Here is a 17,677-nt window from a genome sequence, read left to right as displayed (position 1 = left end):
CATGCCTCATATAGTGTATTATACAACTGTCATACCTAGGTCTGGGTGGAGACCTGGCTGGTACAAGTAGCCATCCATTAACACTTTTCTGATCCATACGTGTAAGATCTGCAGCTTCAAGTGTTTGTTCCTCTGAATAATGAGGATCTCAGCGTGGCAGAAAAGGGGAACATCATACACATCATTTTCAGCTGAAAAAAAACCCACTGGATTTGTTTTCCCAAGTTCTGCTCTAAGCCTTTCAGAAGTTGGTTGTGATCTTTCAGGAACTCCCTCCACCCCCTAACATTTGAGGAAACAAATAGTCAGTCAAAGCCAACCTTCCTCCCCAAATGTGAACTTTATTCATGCTCCGGTGTTTTATTTCTTCCTTAGATTCAAAGCATTTGGAGAAGATAGCCTGGAGCAGCCTTCATAAATCAGGACCATGCCCTGGAGAATTAGTGTCAGAAGAGGATGTTACCTGTTTGCCTTGCCTGCTTGTCCTCCCCTTAACCCCTAAGGGAACAAAAGCAGGCTGATTCTGCCTAATGTTAATTAAATCACTCTGTTAATTAGAAATAAGGTGCTTTAGCAACAAGCAAACAAAGGGTCCTATTCCTCCTTTGCTTCGTAGGATGGACTCAAATGAGTTCAAACTCTGACCAGATAAACAGCAAAAGAGGCTGAGGAGAAACCCATGTGCTTTGATCATTCTTTCCCACCCCTTTCCTCAGGCGAAATGAGCCCTCCTAATGAAGGGCTGTCTGGAAGGGACGCTGGATGCCATTAAGAAAGGCTGACTAGGCAGAGAAACTGGGAACAACCCAGGTATGCGACCAAGCCCCCAGCAAAGGAGAGAAAGAAATACATGTAAAAAAGTTTGATAGTCTGTTGGGCTGGAGAAGGTTTAAGTGTTCAGTCCCATGGCTACAACTGGGCTGGCAGACTTAACAGGCACTGGTAAGTGCCTTAACAGGCACAGACTTAACAGGCACTGAAACACAACTGTGTGTGCAGTTGGGCTTAGGCCAACTCCTTGGTGTGGACAGCTGGGGAGGCCTGTGGGGTGAAGGGATGAGGAGGACAGGGTAGAGATGAACACCCCACCTTGGAGTGCGTGGATGGACGTCACCCTTTACTGGGAGGCCTCGGTGCTGGAGCGCACATTGTGGAGTTTCATTGAGGAAAACTGAGCTAAGATGAAGCGGTATGGGATCCAGATCTGAGCTGAGTAATGGCGCATCGCTGGAGCCATCAGTTCTCAGCCAGGGGGTGATGCTCTCCACTGATGCCAATGTGCCACCTCCACCTCAGGGGTGATACCCTGCGCCTTCTGAACCTCTTTATATATCTCTGTGAGCAGGCGAGTCAGAAAGGTTGCTACTCCCTGGAGCTCAAAATAAAACAGCATGTTCTTCTCATTGCTCTATTAAAATCATAATTTTAAAGCAGCAACATGGCTGTCAGGGGACAGACTGTGACTGCAGCGCAGGAAATAACACTGATAAAAGGAAACCCCGCTGGAAATTTTTAACTAGTCTTATACATGACAGTAGATAAAATTTCCTAATCCGTGGACATTTCTATGCTTCATAGATTTCCTTGCTAAAAGCTCAGAATTTCTCAGACTCCTCTGTCCCCCTCTCCCAGCACTCTATGCTCAGAAAGGCAGGTCTGCAGTCGCCCCCAAAGCTCCCTAGGGAAATCCAGCACATCCTCTGCAGCACTAAACCTGCACCACGAGTATTGCATGAGCCTCCATCTACCGCTGCTGCTTGCATGCTCCCAGGGCAAGTAACGGGTGGCAGGTTTCAGCTACTTGGCTGCAGCCTTCTAAGACCACCTATAGACTTAAGCCTCTTAAATTAACCCTAATACCTTCATTATTCCTCTGCTGGATGGCAACCATCTGGCCATGACTTCGTGTTCCAGTTAACCTAGGCTGCTGCTTAGGTTTCAGCTGAAATCCCTGGGTTTTGCCCATGCTGTCACAGCACTGACTGAGGCTGGGACAGGTTTAAGTTGGGCTATGTCTCCCTAGCATCAGTAGGGATGTGGGGTGGTGAGCCCCATCCCAGCTTACCCCGGAGTCAAAGCTACCAACTCTGGAAGTTTACAGTGAGGAACCGGCATTATCACTTATCCTCTAGCTTTCCTCTGGTGCCCAAGCTCATCCATCCATGAGCATAAAGGGCCAGGAAAGCAGGTCTCCACATAAATGACGGTTCCTACATACTTTTGTCCTGTCTTTTCTCTTTGCTTAGGGATGCAGTTAAAGTGGTTTAATTTTCACTTAAAATAGCCTCTAACATGACATTAGTAGCATGGATACTGCCTATGCTAGAGCTCTGGCAGCTCTCCATTTTTCCTTAGGGGCTGAATTTTGTGCCTCCTCTGCCTACTCCATAACTACACACTCCATATGTGTCTGAAACTACTTATGTACCCCTGTTCCCTGGCACACGGCCACTTCTCATGGCACCATTTACTGAGGTCTCCTCTATGACAAGGGTATTTCTGTCCTCAAAATCCCACATGACCATCTGCACTTGTACAAGGAATGATTGAATACCTCACACAGTCCTTGTGGACAGCACCTTAGGGTGACATTGCCTGTCCTCAGTCAACAGCAAGAAACATTTTTGCCTTTCCTATTCCTGGACAGAAGGTAATACACTCCTTCATTGCCTGAGAAAGCTCTTTCCACCTCTGTTAGCCCACCCTAGCCCAGTGACACAAAGACTTTTGAGGAGAGAACCGTAAATAAGCAGACAGAAAGAAAAAGGCTTGCTAACAAAATGCAGCTCTGGTTGGACTGTCATGTAATTTTACCACACAGTTTCTGTTTAATTTCTGAATAGAGCTTTCAGTTGCATGCTGCATTGCTTTTTTAATATCTAGGAAGCCAGAAGTGAGCAAGAGGTTTTGTTCAAAGCTATTGCTGGGTCACAAATATACAAGGCCCATTGAGGATGTATTGTCCATTTGAGGTGTATTTTAAAACACTGTATCATGTTTTACCTTACGTACAGTAAGCACTTTAAAGCATTGATCCTTTGACTTTAGTGGGACATAAGCATATACTTATGTGGTTAACAGCATGTGTCGTATACATATGAATCTATATATGTGTTACGCTTGAAGCCGGTATGTAAAGACACTGAATCCAGAAGGTCCAGAAGAGCCCCACTCCAGTTTCTTAGCATAAAATTGGTGTGAGTGCACCCATCCTGAGAAAGGACATCCAATGGCAGTTTAAGGCTACCTGAATGATGGATCAGGAACAGATGAGCTCTGCACAGAGAAAAGCAGTTGGTTGCCTTACACCATGTTTTCTGTCACCATGCACAGTCCCAGCCTACACCTTGTATTCCTGTCCAAAACTGTGCAAAACTAGGGAGAGCAGAGTGCTTGTCCCAGCTTCATGGCCCTGCTCCTCCCTCCTACTAGGGACAGTTGTAACTCACAAAGCTGGGATGCCTGGGACATGGAAAAGGAGCATAAAAGCTATGGATCTCCCCACTGCTGCTTTTCGAGCCCAACAAGCATCACCAGCATCCTAGCGGCAGCTAGAAAGCCTCTTCAGTCAGTCTGAACAAAAACAAGGACATTTAGCCTTTGTGAGAGGTATTCCAGGAATGCCAAAGTTTTAGTGACTTTTTTTAATTTTATTTTTGCTCTTTTTTCTTAAAAACAAAAGAAGTGTTGCAAACATTTAGAGCTGCCCTCAAACACATCTACCCGCATACCTGCCAAGAGGAAGCCAGCAGAAATTCATAACCTCACCTACGAGCAATCTAAACTAAGCTCCCCTACCCAAAAAATTGATTCCGAGTAACTTAGCTGTGGTGAAAAGGGACCCTGTTGATAAATAAACATCACCAACTAATTCTGTGCAGACTTATCAGCTATCACTTACCAGAGGCAAAGGGGATTAGCACTCCAGCTGGCAGGAGCGGTCGCCTCTCTGCTGCACTTACAGGTACCAAAGGTCAGCTTCTTCCAGCAGCTTGTTGGGACTCCCTGTGTTTCTCCAGGGAGTTAACCCCCATTCTGCAGAAAACTAAGAGCTGATTTTAGTTAAACATGGAGAAATGTTTATACACGTAGGGAAATTAGCAGTAAGAACTACTTTCTGGTTTTATCTTAAGGGGATGGCTGTCCCTGAAACATCCCTTGTGTACAGCTAGTAGAACAAAACCCAAGTCTGGCTGCTTTTCTCTGCAGTGCATGAAAGTACTTGAGACAATTAGATGTTATTTAGTTAAAAGAAAAAGTTGAGAGGAGTTGATTTCTTGTATTAAGCCTAGTTCTCTACAACTAAGCCTTTCTAATATCTAGCTTGGTTTTGAGAATGTTTTTAGGTGTGGTAGATCCAAATATTCCAAGCACATGCATATTTTTATGAGTTATCTGCTTTAAGGATGCATTTGATAATGCCTTAGATACAGCTGTGTAACTTTTCCAGATTTCTGTAAGCGTTCATGAGTGGTTTTCTACAGCAAAAGTGCATACAAATCTACAAATACCAGTGTCATCTGTTTCCAAACCAAATGCAAATTAATGGGAATGACAGCATACACACAAACATAGTAAAAACCCAGGTATGCTTGCATGCCATGAGCTAAATACCCTGAGCATAAATCTGTGTCGGACACCAGGCACCCAAACCCCAAATACCTGGCCATCACCAACTCCCCATCCCACAGCGACAGACCCCACGCGATGTGCAAGCAATGATTATATTACCCCAACTAGCACTGCTGAAGAAAGGCTCCCACGCTGAAGGGAGTCACAAATAATTAAATGTTTCAAAACACAATGGATATGACATGCTTTCAAAATAGCATCTATAGAATTGCTTCCACTAGGGCGATGAGCTCTCAGGAGGGAAAGCCCTTTCGCTCACTTCAGTTGATTACCTGTATAAAGGGCTTAATTTCTCTGGAGCGCTTCTTTTACAAACCACCTCTTTTTACCACAGCCATTGCAGCAGGTATGCATATAACCCGTGAGATGATGCTTCCCCAGGCAGAGCTGTGAGGACATGGGTCCTGGCAAGATTTAATTTTTAACATGCAATTAAAATCACCTTTTCCATTGCAGTTCTGCTAACCTAGACCTACTGAGAGATGCCCTTCCTTTGCACAGTTTGACAAGCAGCAGGTTCCTAAAGGATTTTGGCATCCACTGGCTGAGAGCGAGCCCATCTCCTGGTCCCATTCAGCACCCATTTGAGAAGGAGGCAATGCCCATCCTCCTTGGCCATGGTGCCCCATGAATCACTTGAAGGCGAAAATTGTGCATTTCTTTTGGGGATGCGTGGACTTGTGTCCTAAACTGGTAGTGCGTTCCCAACTGCATTTTAATGGGAGACGCTGGATGGTCAGAGGTTTTAAAAGATTGCCCTGCCCCTTTCAGTGAAGAAAAAGTTATTGGGGAATGTAACTGCAATCATCCCTTAAGAACATCTTGGCTGAGTGAAAATAATTTCCTTAAAAACCAGCTCAATATGTTTAAAATCTACAAATAAATTAAATGCTTCAAGGAAAAAATGTGTGCCATTATAAAGCTGCGTAAAACAACCAGATAACTAAAACTGTAAGGAAAGGCAGCACCGAACACACAAACAAAACTGGTACCAACTTCTAACATCTGCAGTGAACTGCTATTGACTTCCTGTGATCAATGATTCGAACAACTGTCCCTCTGCCTCTGACACGCTATGGCTAATTCAGGATCCATGTCCCACTGACAGCAATAGTGCTTTCCATTTTATCTGATGGGAGCTAGATCAGGTCATTGGATACTTCTGTGTTTATTACCTTAACATGCTTTTAATTCTTCAGTAGTGTGTATTTATATCTGGACTTCCTGGGGTTTTTATGCTCTTTTAAAGGATAATTACAACATGTTAGGAAAATTCCCTTAAGTTCTATAAATATGTTCTCAGCTCTGATCTTTATTTTATACAGATGTTTTCTATGGTCTTTCATTAAAATATAATATTTTAAAAAGCATTTGCAAAGAGTGAGATTAAGAAATACAAGAGTTTTGGATAGGCATGCACTGCTGAAATATTCATGGGTTTGTGGGCTTTCCCAAGGACTTTATAGGATGTAAATATTTTTACAATGGGGATAAAGCACAGGGAGTTTCTGCAGAAACTTGACAAATGCAGCTAGTTTCGACTTTATTGAGGGAAGCTTGCATGGTGGATGGCTACGAAAAGTAGGATGTTAATGTCCCTGTGTGTGCACGGGCACGAGGCTGGTGCCAGTAGAGATGCAACTGGGTGAGGATACACACAGGTTTTAATCCCTGTGAGTTTGAATTTGGCATTTACTGGGTGCTGATTTTTGACCTGCAAGGCTAGGTCCGTCCGGCTGGCAGAAATGCCCTCTCTTGGAAATCCCTGCTCCTGTCAGTGTGACCTTTTTCCTCAACACCTCTCTTCAGAAAAAAGAATATTTTGAGACTCCAAGCAACTAAACAACTTAAAACTTGGATAGTGAAGGAGATAAGGAGAGAAGAACAAAAGAATAATAATTAAGCATTGAAAATCCTATGTGAAAATGACTTCATTCTCAAGTGGGTATAAAACTAATATACGTGTGGGATATTTGAAGAGCACCAAAGGCTCATGAGATACTGCGGTGAAATTTAGACCACAGCTAATTTTATCTCCTCTGATGGAATGGCTTTTCCCTTTATCCTTCAGTTTCCATATTTTCAGGGCAAACTCTGATTTCTCCTATTTTATTATTAAAATTGTTTGGACGGGAAACACACTTGGGCAAAAGCTGATTTTCTGTAACATCTTCATGCTGGGTCTTGTAGAGTTGGTTGCTCCGTTACTAAGATTATTTATACTACTCAGGTGCCAGCACTCAACAGCAGTAACTTTTTAGTGCGTTTTTAGTGCGTCTTCCTTCAGAAGAGGTGATGTAAACACTGCAGATTGGGATAGTAGAAGGAAAATCAGTTTGCTTTGCAACAAACCATAAAATCCAGTTCTGTGGAAGTTTCCATTTAGGTTCCACACAACAAAACCTTGGAAATCTCTTGGAGTGAGAAAGCATCTGCTTCCTTCTCAAGAAAGCCAGGCATCAGTTCTCCATACAGGAGATAGTGTGGTCCAGCAGATGATAGGACCAGCTCCGGGTTCTAGCTCCACCACTGACCAGGGGAGTCACATAGCCAGTTATGCCTCTATTTACCCACCAAATGTTCAGAAACAGCAGCCCTGCTTCTATATGTATGCCAGGGGCTGAGGCGGGCTTTGATGGAGATTTTTATTTCCATTTGGACTGTTTGGAGAGCTTTGGGGAAGCAGACTGTGAGGATGCTCTCTGTCTATATTTCACCAGCAACTTTGAGGTTGCTTCTCCTCCTTGCCAGAAATTTCACACCAGTAAAATGGGTGTCCGCCAGAGTGGGAGATTAGAGCTGTTCACACTCTGGGGGATATTGGAAGTGACAAGAATATCTAAGAAGAGCTTTAGAAGTACAGCTTATTCTTCTTACATTGCCAATCTGCCTTTCGCTGAGAACTGCCTGGAATGGATTTCCCACTGGATTAATTAATTCTAATTATGACCTTCCATCATCGACCATAAATTGGCTTGGTGTGGACGTAGGTGAGATTTCAAATACAGGCTGCACATTAAATATACATATATATATGTATATCTCTGTGTGTACATACACAAGCAATTTTCCATCTGCATGGCAACTGTGCTGGATTCTGTGTGCACACACACTACCAAAGGATATTCATGTCTTCATTGAACAGTGAAAGCCAACCAGGCTGACAGATAAGTAGAGTGGCATTTTAAAAGTGACCTGTACCTTCAATAGCAGATGTTGGGTTTTGGTCAGATTTCATTTTTCTTGGTTGTTTTTTAAGGTAGAGCAACCCAGTCTCCGCTTTCCTCCCACTACATCAATGTTAGTTTTGTCTCTGGGTTAATTTTCACCTCTCAGCTCTATGTTTCTTTGCTTTCAATGCACTCCAGGATCTCAGCAGCATCTCTTGGGGACACAGTAGCGCCTTCAAGACTGTCCTCAGGGCCATCATAGAACACTGCTAAAAGCACCCACAGCCTCCACTTCCATTACACTGCAGAACATGAAAGATAGGGATATGTGCTGGAAACTGACATACAAATTAATGTTAAGAATGTTGTTTAAAATAATGCACTGGGTAGGGCCCAAGGGGTGCCAAGCCAAGAAAATTATCGTAAATCTTCCATCTGCAATTTGGAATGTGGAATGTGCCATGTATCTTCATCTGATTAACTCAAATTCCCACATTGGACCAGAGGGATGGGGCTTCCCCAGTCTTGGTATTGCTTGTCATTGGCAGTGTCAAGAAGGCTATATTGTCCCTGCTAAAAGACATGGAGGTCTCATAGTCTCAGCAGGGAGCTCAGCCACTGCTACATCTCTTGGGTGATGTATATGGCATTATCAGAATCCAGGCTTGGCCCACTGTTTTCTTCTTTCTGGGATATGTTTCGTAGAAAACTGCTTTTCATAAAATATTTTGATACAGAAGACTTAAAAAAATAAATTAAAAAAAAAATATCCCAAATTATCAAAACCAAAAGAAATAAAGAAGTAATTCTTCTTTTCCTGGTACTCTGCTGCAAATCTTTTAGCACAACAGTTGCAGTATCAGCTACTGTTTGTAATCCATATGTGTGGAACCATATGTATTACAGTGTGGATTAAGGCAACCAAAGCCCATCTGATCTTGGTTGTCAATAAATCATATAGACTCAGAAGGACTCATAGGAATCTCAGGAATTGAAAAGCTATAGTTATCTCTTTGCCTTATAACATTTCCAGTGATTCACAGAAAGTTTAAGACTGGTGATGTGAAGAAAACTTGTAACTGTAGTTTTGCATAGCTACTCTGAAAATGCTCAGAATGGGTCTGTTTCAAGAGTGACAAATCTGAATTGCAGGAAATCCTGGAAGAAAATAAGGCAGGAACAGCTACTCCTTTATAAGCTTATTTTTGAGTGAAAAATAATACTTTGCAGGATCACATCATTTTGGTGATGCTCATAAGAGAATTATGTGCTTTAATAACTTTTTGCAAGATCAGAATAATGGGCAACTAAAGTTCAGAAAGACTATTTAGTTTGTCTAAACTAAGGAAATGCACAGCAGAGCAGCTCCTTTTTAAACAGAAGGTAAACTTTTTAGCACCTGAACTCCACAATTCCCCCTGCAATTTTCCCAACCCAAATGCAAATTTTATCCTGATTAATTTTTGTGGGGAAAAAAAAGAAAGAGTGAAAAAAAATCCGTGTTTAGGAAATGCTGCCAAGCTAAACAAAAAAACGCTCTCTCTGCTTCCCCCGTGTCTGTTAGTGCAGGTCAGGCCATCGCTGGGGCATCGTTGGGGAAAGCGTTGCCCTGAAAGAGTGCCTGCCCTGCAGCCCAGAGGTGTAATGGCAGTAGTGCAGTCCAGCCTCGCACAGACCGGCCCCGCAGGGCTGCGCGCAGACCTTGGGGCGCCTTAATGACTCTCGTTAGGTTTTGGGTGGTGCTTCACATGTCTCTGCACAAAGACACATCGCCGTCGTATGAATAGAGTGGGTTTTGCTGTACAGAGCTGGTTCCTAAGGAAGCCTGATAAATCCTCTCACTGCAAGAGGATGGGAATTTACATTTAAGACTTAAAGCTCCTATGTGTGAAATATTTAAATATTTTAAATCAATCAATCAATCAATCAATCAATAAATGTTTTTTTTCTGCCTTTTTCTTTTTTTTTTTTAAGAGGACACTTGCTGTTCATTTTACAGATCCATGCTGCAACTGGAAGCAAAACTCCCTCCCTTTTTAATTTTCAGAGCTCATTTACCACAGGTGTACTGAACAAGCCCCTGAGATGCTCTGCTACAGCATCTCCAAATCACAACCCCACTTGTTTCACCATCCAGCACTGAAAATCCAATGAGCTCCTTGGCAGGTGTGGGAGCCCTCAGCCTGAGCAAATCCCAGGGCTGACACACTGCAGCGGGGACTGTGAAAAGCCTTCATTGATCCCAGCACAACGCGCTGCTGTTTCACCCCTTATTGTCTCTCACACTTGCAACTTGCCATCTAGGCATTTCCTGCTGCTGTTATGAGACGCTTCGATGGCTGCACAAGTCATTTTTCCAGTCTTTTATAACAGAGTAATTCCTTTATTTGATTGCAAGAACGAGATCTGCCCTGCCGGATATTTTTGCAGCTGAAAAACCAACGCAATCAAATCAGGCAGATGCAGCATATAGGAAATAAGGACTTCATGCCAGAGAGATGACACTTCAAATCACATGCCATTTTAGACACAGGAAATGAAAATCCCAAAGAGCCTTAGAAGAAATGGAAAGTCGTTTTAACATTTTGATATTTCTGTATCAAAATCTTCAGGTAATAATCAATACTAGCCTTCATCAATATAGGAGGCTTAGCAGTGCCACAAGGAGACAGAGATGAGGACTCCCAGGATCCAAATCCTGTCAGCAAGAGAGAGGACAGAGAGTGGTTTATTTGCCTGGGAGATGTGTGGTGTATGGTGGTGGCATATACCCCCCAGAAGGCAGGCAGGTAATGAATCAGGCCTGTAGGACGCATCACACCAAAGCTGCTCTTTGCTGTGCTCTCTGCAGTGCCTTAAGCAATTTGTTGATCTGTCCAACTCACAAATTAGCCATAAACTAATGCTTCTAACCCCAAAAATGTCATGCTTTCCTCCACCCCCTCCCAGCCTCACCCGTCTGCACGAGGCTGAGGCTCCATCCCCTCCCAGCCTCAGACATCTGCATTTCTTTGCATGAGGGTGCAAAGAAACCACGAATGTACAACTAATGAGTTTTGATAGACACTATGGAGATAGGAAACAGCTACATTTTTGTGTATATAACCTGGCAGAGAATGCGTTTCTCTTCCCAGAGCCCAAGCAGCCCAGCTTGGGTGGCTTGCCGTACCTTCTCCCCATGGACAGCAACTGCAGCTGGTAACCAGAAGCAGAACAAAGAAGCCAGTTTGGTGGTAGGGAAACAGATAAACAGCTCTTCAGAGCCACTCAGGGAATTTAAAGCAGGTACAGGAAAGAAGTGAGCACTCTCTGACAGGGGAAGGCCAGCAGGGACCAGAGGACATGAGCTGGCCTGGTGGACTTCAAGGTATCTCTGCATCAATCACTGCAGGGAATCTGGGCACTGTTGCTCTTGCAAGCAGGTGGGGACATGGGGTCCACTACCTCTGGGGAAAGGTGACCTAGCAGCCCTTCTGCCTGCTACACTGCAGGGTAGGGATAGGCCTTCCCACAGGGCAGAGGGACTGGAAGAGAAGGGCCACCAGGCTGAAAGCAATGGTGGGGAGTGGTAAGCAGAGTAAGCTTAATATTACCAAGAACAGACAACAAAGAGCTGTAATAAGAGTTTATATAATGATGAGGGCTCCCTTAGGAAAGAAGACAGACATCATCATAGAAGCAAAGTGGAAGAAAAAAGGCTATGTTGAAAATACAGGAGCAGCCTCCAAAAGCTTGTGGAGACATCAGCATAGCTTCACCAGTGTTACTGCTTCTAGCAATTTCTTGTTGTACCAGAGCTTTTCATTTGGGGTACTGAAGTCCAGGTCAGTGTCCTCTCGTCTAGGATGCAGGGAAGTAGAAGATAGGGCTTCGTGTGCTATCCTGACCAGAACCAGGACGACAGTGGTATTAAGGAAAGATCGAACAAAGGCTAGCACGTGCTACAGCTTTGCAGATTTCAGAGCTGACTTAAGCCAAGAGCTTTTCTGATTCCAGTGAGCACGTCCTGCATTGTCACTGCGTTGCCATTCCTATATTGCATCAGGGACTGCCATAACCCTGGTTATGTGATGCTGTTATGAAAGTAGATAGAATCGACTGGATCAGGCACACTGCAGAGGCACCTGGAAGGAGATTCCTGAGCTGCATTCCATGGTGCTCTGTGACAACCTTTTCAATCCTGAGTCACACACTGACTCAGTGGCGTCCCAGTACAGTAAATTCAGTCCTGGGACTAGTCTGAGCCAAGTACGACACAAGATGGGTCAGCTGTGAAGTTTATCAGACTAACTCCAGATCAGACCAACATTTAAGTCAGCAGTTAGGTGATGAGTATTTCACTGGGAAGTGCCCACAGAATATCAAAGGGTCTAAGTTTCAATGCCCTGAGGTTAGACAAGCACAAAGCAGAAAACCTGAGCATCCCTGACAGAGGACTTCAGGGACAGGTAACAAAGAAAAGCAATCAGTATATGGACTATATGATAAACCAGCCCAATATTCCTGGAAAACATGCCTATGCAAGAAGTTGAACAGTGTTTGTCTCTGAAAAAGGTAAGGATGCAGCACTGGGGAGAAAATAGCTGGAAATGAACCTCATTAAACAAAGACACGAGAGAGGGATGAGTTACTAGCTGGTTATAGCACTGCTGAAGGGTGTTCAGGGAAATGTCAAGAGCAAAGTTTTTCCTTTTCGTGGGCAGCCCAGTTAAGATCTGTTTGTGGAAGACTGTAAGCAACATAACTGATCAGCAAGTAAATGAGAGGTCTTTAATGCCTGCCAAGGCTCCTGGATCATTTCACTTTAAAGGTTCTAAAATGCCTAGGACTTCTGATGGATAAAAGCAGAATTGGTTCATTTGCTGAACGCAAACTGAAACCTCTCAAAAACGTTAAGTCCTACTGTAGGGTTAGAAAAAGAAATCCAGCTCAGAAGTCAGCCTGCAAATTTCTGCTGTGGAAGACAGAAAGCACGAGCTTCATTGCTGCAGAGCCAGGTTTCATGTGCCAAGGCTGTGAGAGCATTTTACAGCTCCAGTGAGCAAACAACACTATACCTGATGACAGAAGGTGATGTCTGTCGAGTTTCTTAAACACTAAAGTTTGATTCAGTCCTTCAGGGGAGCTCAGGCTAGAAAATATGGGAAGCTAGGGACTGAAAGGTAGCCAGGAGAAACAGAGACGACAGTGCAGGGAGCTTACAGCAACACTGCATGAGGCAGCAAATAAATGCCTTCAGTGAGCACTGAGATTCAGGCAGACCATATTATCTTCTGTTTAAAGTCTATAGATAAATCTTGAATATCTTGATAGCAAGCGTTAGAAATAAGGAAGCCATATACACAAAGGAGCTAATAAAGATCCAAATATATTATTTTACAGATCTCTTCACACTTGAAAGTAGCCAGGATTATTCTGGATGAAGACTTTATTTTTTTATGGCAACATGTTTCTCTCCATATTCTCTGATACTGCCAGCAATATGAGAATATCCAGTCCACAGCAGAAATAGGACAATAAAGCAATTGCTTTTGAGTGGGGGTAATGCCATTGAATCGATGGTCTAGAGGCAGCAGTCCTTATGGAGAACTAGAATTATAAGCTACAGACTGGAACAACAAATGGAGAATTACATAGAAGACTTGTACTATGTCTGCGGATTAGGGAATTAATTTTAAGCTACATGTCCAGTTTAGCTTTGGAACAAATAAAGTTGCAGTGTGCAAAGGAAATACTGGAACCTGGAAACCTAGAAATATAGTTCTATTTGTAACATCCAGTTCCATAATCTCATAAAGTATATGTCCTTGCCCTGAACAGATGTGTCTGTCCAGATTAAAAGCAAAACCTTTCCATTCTTCCCCCATTCTTGAATAGGGGAATACACTGCTAGCTGTGTGGAAGTTAAATATCTCTGCTTGATTCAGATTTTTCACAAAAGGTTCTAGTAAATGGGGGCACTGCATAAAATGCAAATAAAACTTTCTGAGGAAGGGGAAGGGGGGCTTGACAGCACAGCCTTTCTGGAAAGTCTTCCAGCAGAGGATTAGGAACTATGGATAGTATTTCCGTAAGCCCTTGGTTTTGGCCTAACTATGACTCCCAGAGAAGCTGACGGTAAATCTGCCATTGTATCCAAGAGGAACAGACTTGAGACAGTGCTGAGCAAACTGAAGATCCCAGCCTCTGACTCAGTAGTGCAAATATTTTGCCTCTATAAGCAGAGATTAGTAAATCCAGGGATGTTATTCAAAACACAGTTTGGTAGCTGCTTCACTGAGCAGTGTCCATACACACTGAGCATACTTATCTCCCATGGTTTTAGAAACTGCTTCGCACCGTTAAGGAACAAGGACATAAATCACAAAAGCGACTGCAGTCAGTGTCATAGCGGGTAATCTCAGCACAAAGAAGACAATCGGGTCACAGACATATTATTCCCTTTGCACTCCTCACGATGCTCCCACCCAAGGAAGGATGCATGGCTGTAAGGATGGGTGCTAGGAAATACAAATGCTGCTGGTGGTGTAGGTGCTTGATTCTGCATGAAAGCTGGTAGTGTTGGTCTCTCATGTTGTCGATGTGCTGCTTTTAATGAGAATGGAAAAGAGCTGTGGGGAAAAAAAGTAAATCCCTGTTCATATTCAAAGTCAGAAATATTGTTGGGTATAGAGTGAATTTAATCCACTCTGAAGAAAAGTCCCTGGCTGAAAAGGTATCCAATAAAGACGTTCAGATCTGCTTAACTGAGTTGGAGAGTGGATTTTCTGTAGTTGTCTATCCAATATATGTAGCAAAGATCAGCAGACGAGTGCAATGTATCTTACCTTGTAGCTATACTTAGATATCCACAAACACTGTTACCCACAGAATGCTTCATGCACTCAGTGCTCAAGGAGTCAGTGGGAATTCAGACTGACATTTTTGGCAGTCAGCAAGATATACTTGTGCTTTCCTGAAACACTTTGTTTGAGTAAAGCAGCCTACAGATCCATACCAATCTTCATCCCAGTACTCTGCATTAGCTAGGAAATTCTCCTGCCTTATTACTGAAGGTTGGAATTGATAATTAGTTAAAACAATCTATTGATCTTAAACGAGTTATATAATTTTATATTTTGAGAGTTATCAGGACTCTGTACCCGGCTTAAAAATGCCATAATGGACCTTGTCAAAGAATTATGTTCAGAGAACGTCCCTGAATAGAAATTCATGTGTGTGGACACTCTACTTTTACATGAAGAACAAAAGCAGAGGTCAGCTGGCATGGTAAGGTAATCTGCAAAACACTGTTGCAAAGTTGAGGTCTGAAATATTGTGGGGGAAGAACAAGAACTATTTGTATAACAACAGTTTCCACACTTGGAGCTTTTTCCTCAAGCAAGCTCATAACATTTGGTATGCAGAATTGACATTTTGCTTAAATATTTTGCTCAAATATTTTGCTCAAATATTTTGCTCCTGCTCCAAGAGCTGACCCTACAGTTACATTTAACCAGCCCAGAGTATTAGCCGAAGAGCAACCTTTCATGTCACACACTGGATTAAATGCTGTTCATTGACTTCTCTGAGTGTCCGAGACAGCATTAAGAAGTCCATTCGTCTCTATACTTCGGTCTGACAGACACTTGCTTCAATGAGTTTTTACAACAGAAAACTTTTGTTGGGAAAAAACTCCAAGAAGCCAAAGATCCAGAGCAAAGACACCTGGCTGGAGAGAAATCATCAGAAAACCCAAATGACAGAAAGGGATAAACTGTACTAGAGGATGTTGGTCTTTCTGTATGCTGTACAGCTTTGGAGAGCAGTGGGAGAGTGGCAAGGAGTTAATTTGAGAAACAGTCTGAGCTTATTCATCTTAGGTCTTGATAGACACAGAGAAAGTCTGCCACCAGTCCACCAAAATGAATTATAGGAGATGGGATAGCTCCCTGCTTTGATTTGTTTTAATGGAAGCCTCAGTGATATCTACCCTTGGCAGCAGTGCGTAGTGGCAGTGTACCTGGAAGAGGAAACATCTCTCCACCTAAAACTGGGAAGTTGATATGTCTGAGCTGGGCTGAGCTGACCCTGTTCCTCTTAGTTGGCTTATGCCCTCCCCATCAGACCTGCTGACACAGACCAGGAGAGCCTGTCACCCTCAGACATGCCCCAGGATCTTCATCCATCACTGCTCTGGCTGCTGGAGCCACCATTCATGTATCCATGGAGCGTTCTCATTTTTCTGGAGATAAACTCCAGATTTTGAACTGGGACTTGAAATGATAACTACAGCTGGCACCAATACCACAGGCACACCTGTATCAACAAGCGTGATACTCCACTTGAACTTCACAGTAGGGAGAAAAGACAAGGAAACCTCTTCCAGTCACATCTGCTGGCAGAGAGCAAGAAGAGATGACAGCGCAGCCCTCACATGAGCGGGAGACCAGCATCCACCACAGGTTTCCATGAGAACTGTATTCCTATTTCACTGTGGCTACTTGTTTGCCTGTATTGTCATCACAGCCTTGTGTCAGCTGTCTTCTGAAGTGATGCTTTGCATCCAATTCTGTTAATCTTCAGACACAGTTAATTTCTTTGGCTCCATTTGCCTGCATTTACAGTGAATTCAGGATCCTCCAGAAACAAGTATCTTGGTGCTTGCACCAGCAGCCCTTTGAGTCAAAAACCTTGATTAAAAAAAAAACAATCATAATGACTGTCTAACAAATTCCTCTTCCTTAAACCCAGTGTTAATGCTACTGTGACCCAGAAAGAAAAGCATTTGTCAGATCTAATAGTAATGATCAGACATCAGCAGAATGGGGGAAAGTCACTCTCCAGGTCCAGCATGGAAAAACCATCTGCAGGACCATGTAACAGGAATGTCAAAACCAGCCTCGTTTGGGATCAGAGTCAGACATGGAGTCCTGCTCTGATGGTTCCTCATGGACACATCTGGAAATTGGACAGAAGAAGGATTGTAGTGCCTCAACTCAAAGCAGCTGAAAAAGGAGTTCATTCACACTCTTGCATTCCCATGGATCGCTTGAGCACAGGAATGGCAAAGTGGTGTTGCATAATTCCAGAGAGTAAACTTTCTGGACAACATCCAATGGCATTCTCCTGAATAAACTTAAAACTAGCCATTTTGCCCCAGGCTGCAAATAAAACTTGCCCCAGTGCTTGGGTGGGAGGCCAAAGTGCTGGGGACCAAGCACTGCATCTTATATCCACCCTGCACTTGACCTAATCACCAACTGCCAAGTGGTGCTTCATCCTCTCACTGTTCAAGGACTGATCATTTCATTATGGTTTTTACTCCTGCCAAGTGCTGTAATTTGATGTTTTCTCTGATGTCTGATTAATCCGAGCTTTTTCTCCCTGACTTTCTGCCTCCAAAGGAATTCTCTCCATGTGCCAGCACTAGTGCCCTGTCAGAAGCACCAGTGATGGCTGGCAACCTCCTCTCTTCTTCACTGCACTGTCACTGACAGTGATGCTTTTCCTTCTGAATGGATGCTGCCACTGGAATTTGTCCTCTCTGGCTCACCTTAGGAGGTAGAGGCTGAAGTTTTCCAAAAATAGTTCCAGTGGCTACTCATGTCCTTCATCTCCAAGAAACTGAGAATGTTATCCCACCTCAACATATACAGACCATCTTTAAGAAAGGACAAAGGGTTTCCCTGAAGGTTTAAACATTCAGGGAAGGGACAGGACAGGGAAGCTGGGATAAGGGAGGAGAGTGCGGGGTCTGGAACCATGGCTGTGGGGATACGGTGCAGCCTCAGGCACATTTCCTCTCACCAAAACAGTAGCCAAGAGGCTGTTTGCCTCAGGAGCTCATTTCTTGGTTTATTTTTTCTACTCAGAAAAAGCAAACCCAAGCACCC

Source organism: Psittacula echo, assembly GCF_963264785.1.
Source record: "Psittacula echo genome assembly, chromosome: 2".
Taxonomy (NCBI): Eukaryota; Metazoa; Chordata; class Aves; order Psittaciformes; family Psittacidae; genus Psittacula; species Psittacula echo.
This window is presented reverse-complemented; position numbering follows the sequence as displayed.